This window comes from Ailuropoda melanoleuca, unplaced genomic scaffold (assembly GCF_002007445.2).
Source record: "Ailuropoda melanoleuca isolate Jingjing unplaced genomic scaffold, ASM200744v2 unplaced-scaffold11261, whole genome shotgun sequence".
NCBI lineage: Eukaryota > Metazoa > Chordata > Mammalia > Carnivora > Ursidae > Ailuropoda > Ailuropoda melanoleuca.
Genome location: NW_023179684.1, coordinates 529 through 4616, shown reverse-complemented (window position 1 = coordinate 4616; position 4088 = coordinate 529). Strand labels below are relative to the sequence as shown.

Below are 4088 nucleotides of genomic sequence, written 5' to 3'. Positions count from 1 at the left end.
GATCCCACGGTGCTGGCTGAAGTCTGAGGCCAGGACAGCAGTTACTTTTTCCTGGTGCCTGTTCAACTCTTGAGTGACACTGCCCTCTCCCACCCTGTCATTTCCAGTCTGGCCAATGCGCGGTCACAGTGACACATGGAACCACACAAAGGTATAACTGAGACCATCCTCCTGGAGCATTCCCGTTCCCTCTGTCCCCTGCTCGNGCACACCCCCAGTCCTCCTGAGCACCCCTGTAGTGACACAGCTGTGACCGCCATCCTGGAGCGTTCCCAGTCCCCCTGCCCCTGCTCGGCCAGCCCTGCACACCCCCAGTCCTCCTGAGCACCCCTGTAGTGACACAGCTGTGACCATCCTCCTGGAGAGTTCCCTGTCCCCCTGCCCCATCCTCAGGCCAGCCCTGCACACCCCCAGTCCCCCTGAGCACCCCTGTACTGGCATTTTCACACGNGCACACGTGCAGTCCTCCTGAGCACCCCTGTAGTGGCATTTTCACACCACGCTGTCATTCGTTGTCTCTCCTTCTGTCCTTTCTGCTAGGAGTAGATCTCTCCTGCAGCTGCCTGGCTGGATGACAGGTGGATGAATGGTTTCAGGATCTTTTGTCCTGGAATAGCAGGCATCCTTCAAAACCCTGATGGGCAGGGTGAGTCTCTGTCACTCAGTGTGCCCCCAGCCTCGGTGGAACATGGTGCCCAGGACAAGGGATTTGAGAGTCCTCCCAGATGGAGTTTGTTCTGTGAAGGTGGATTCCTTCTGATATCATTATGTAACCACATAACGTGGCTGTTTCTGTGAGACAGAAAGCGTGCTCCTGTATTGTATTCTCCTTGCATACTGTGTCTAGCAAAGAGTAAACTGTTCGCTTTGTGGTTCAAAAGCAGCCGCAGACCACACAAAACCAGCACCCCTGTACTGGCATTTTCACACGATGCTGTCATTCGTTGTCTCTCGGTCTGTCCTTTCTGCTAGGAGTAGATCTCTCCTGCAGCTGCCTGGCTGGATGACAGGTGGATGAATGGTTTCAGGATCTTTTGTCCTGGAATAGCAGGCATCCTTCAAAACCCTGATGGGCAGGGTGAGTCTCTGTCACTCAGTGTGCCCCCAGCCTCGGTGGAACATGGTGCCCAGGACAAGGGATTTGAGAGTCCTCCCAGATGGAGTTTGTTCTGTGAAGGTGGATTCCTTCTGATATCATTATGTAACCACATAACGTGGCTGTTTCTGTGAGACAGAAAGCGTGCTCCTGTATTGTATTCTCCTTGCATACTGTGTCTAGCAAAGAGTAAACTGTTCGCTTTGTGGTTCAAAAGCAGCCGCAGACCACACAAAACCAACGTGTGTGGCTGGGTTCCAGCCACGCTTTATTTACAGAATACAGGCAGAGGTCATGTTTGGCCCATGGGTAGTAGTTGCCCACACCCGAGATTTGCAACCTGATGGACGATGGGTGAGAGGGCTCTTGTTTTCAAATGGCAGAGTGGGCGTACACTGGGATCTATCCTGCCTGAGCCTGGCCCCTAGATTTGAAAGGAAAAAGGATGATAGCTAGCTTGGCCAACAAGTAACACCTCAGAAATTCCCCTGCATTTATCTGTATTTCTCAAGCTTCCCATGAGATGTTCGTCTGTGTTGAATTACATGTAGGTATTGTTTTGCTGAATATGTCCCCATTGCTTGGTGTGTATATCTTGCGGGTTATATACCACACAGACAGTCACCTTGTTCAGGTCAAGACCGTGAGCACATTAATGGTTCTCATGAGTCAGTGGAGGACCTATTATGTGTGAGCTTCAGGACGAGTTTGACTCAGCCTTTAGCAATGTTATTGAGCACCTGGCTTCCTGGGCCCCTGTGGCACTGGCACTGGCCTTGGCTGCTTCTGCAGTCATGAGGGAAAAGCATCTGGCCTGGGTGGCCCATCCCAAGCTTTGCTCTGCAGGCCGAGACCTGAGTTTCCTNGTCACAAGCCCATGGATGAGTCAATCTCTGGAACCAGGGAGTGGGACCGTGGAGACCAGCACAGGTTGTTAGGTCCTCTGTTGTAATGACTTTTCTAATTGCTGTGGTAGCAATGTCTTCTGAGATGCATTTGTTAATAAAACTGGTATTGATTTCTGGTAGTGAGTGGGTCCAAGGTGCTGGCTTAGTACCTAGCACCTCAGCCCCGGCACCTCGGTACTACTGTATTAATCCAAAGAGACAGTGGCTGAGAATGAGCAAAGTTGATGGAAACTGGTCTGGAATGCACAAAGTAATGGTGTGTGTGTGGGGGGGGGTTGGTTGTGGGTATTTGGGATAATAGCTCTGGCCAACCCGTATCTTCAATTTACCTAGATTCAAGGAGCTGCGAGGAATCCATGGTGGTTCACCGTCAATAATTTTGCAGATGAAGAATATGCCTTTTGCATGGAGTATGGCAAGACTTGTTCCAAGTATTTTCTAGTTGGTACAGAAGTCGGGGAGAGTGGCACCCTCCATCTGCTGGGATAGGCGTGAGACGCTGAGTGCTCTCAAGAAGATATCTGGCTTTCGCAGCACTCACTGTGAGCCTGCACACAGGACTGACGAGGACATTTAAAGGTTTTGTTCTAAGGATGGAGTATTGGAAGAATGTGGTGCACCTCGTAATCCTGGGAAGAGGACAGATCTGGAGTCCACTGTGGGGTTGCTCCGTGAGAGTGGTGGTGATCTACAGCGTCCAGCTAACGAGATGCCTGTCCTTTATTAAGTTGTGGGTGTGGTTTCTGTGACTTTGTCCTAATGGCTGGGCTTTCCAAGGAGTAGGATTTTTTTTACATTGTTGTAATAGTTAGTCCCCTGAGAGTGGGCAAGTCCTNGTCCCGTTCTGCTGCTGAGAAGTGTGTCTCTAGCGGTTGGAGTCTGTATCACAGGCCTATAGGTCAAGGGTGGGGGGGTTCCAGTGGTCAGCAGGCTGTTGTTCTTGATGAGTTTTATGGGTAACTTTCATATGATGAGATATTAGATCTTATTAATAGGTATCCTCATTAAGTGCCCATAAAGAGTGTTTTTCTGAATTTAATAATAGATACATTTTTATTACTTCTAATACCCCTCCTTGTACTTGGTATTCCAATGAGCAGTGCATTACAATGTTGCCTGCATTTTATCCGTGTATTGATGAAGCTTTGGGTATGGAAAATGTTGAGAATGTTTCCACAAATGTACACTGGCACATCCAAATAATTATTAATAAAATTTTATTTTTGACAACAAAATAGGAAGTATCCTCCTGTGATTCTTATTTTAAACCAGGGGAGGGGGCCCTCTGTTGGTGCTGATAATGAGTACCACAGTCCTTCCTAGGGAACATTGTCAGATTCTACTGGGAACTTGGTCTTTGTTATTGTGGAAGAATCAGGAGTGGACAAATTATTTGTCTCCTGTTTCATTTTCCATGAACATTTCCACAATATTTGGTTTTACACCTCTACTATTGTGAAATCATCCCAAATTTGGCACCGGCTGGCCCTTCTCTGCCAAGGGTATGTTTGAGCCAAGAAAAATGCAGCTTCTGGGTGACTGGGAGACTCTAGGATCAGAATGCTGTCAATAGGCAGTTTCTGTGATCTTAGATTCTGAACCACCTCTTGACACCAGACTAAATAGATTTCAGATTTATAAACTTCAGATAGAAATTTTGTGTCCACGATGACAACTGAAGAATATATGTAATCCCTAAACCTCCTCAGGGCACGTCCAACTGTCCTCCCAGTGCTGACCATCCTTCTCGGACCTGCTGTCATCCTGGATCCTCTCCACCTCCTCCTCAAACAATTCTGAATGTTCCCAGGAACAGGGTGGCAGGAGGGGAGTCTCAGGAGGGGCTTCCCGGATCCTGTGCCAGCTACTGTGACACTAGCTACAGGGCATTGTATCATGAAGACTGGGACCAAGGATCCCATCCATCTCCTTGGGCATTAGTGTTGGTGCATAGCCTGCTCTCTCCACCACTGCTGTGATGAACATTCCTGAAAATACATCTGTGAAAAACCGAGCGAGAGTTTCCAGGGGTGAGTCTGAGGACGAGTGTGCTAGGTGATGGGTGCAACTGTGACCTGGGATGG

At 48.8% G+C, this 4088-nt stretch overlaps 1 long non-coding RNA gene across 2 annotated transcripts; it reads left to right on the top strand.

The window, feature by feature from the left end:
* Positions 1-457: 457 nt before the first annotated feature.
* On the top strand, positions 458-3238 carry LOC117797688. Of its 2 annotated transcripts, none has more exons than XR_004622651.1 (2): positions 458-646; positions 2338-3238. It is a non-coding gene; the product is annotated as an uncharacterized LOC117797688 (long non-coding RNA). The 2 variants fall into 2 exon arrangements; XR_004622650.1 differs by lacking the exon at positions 458-646 and adding an exon at positions 938-1078.
* The last annotated feature ends 850 nt before the right edge of the window (positions 3239-4088 follow it).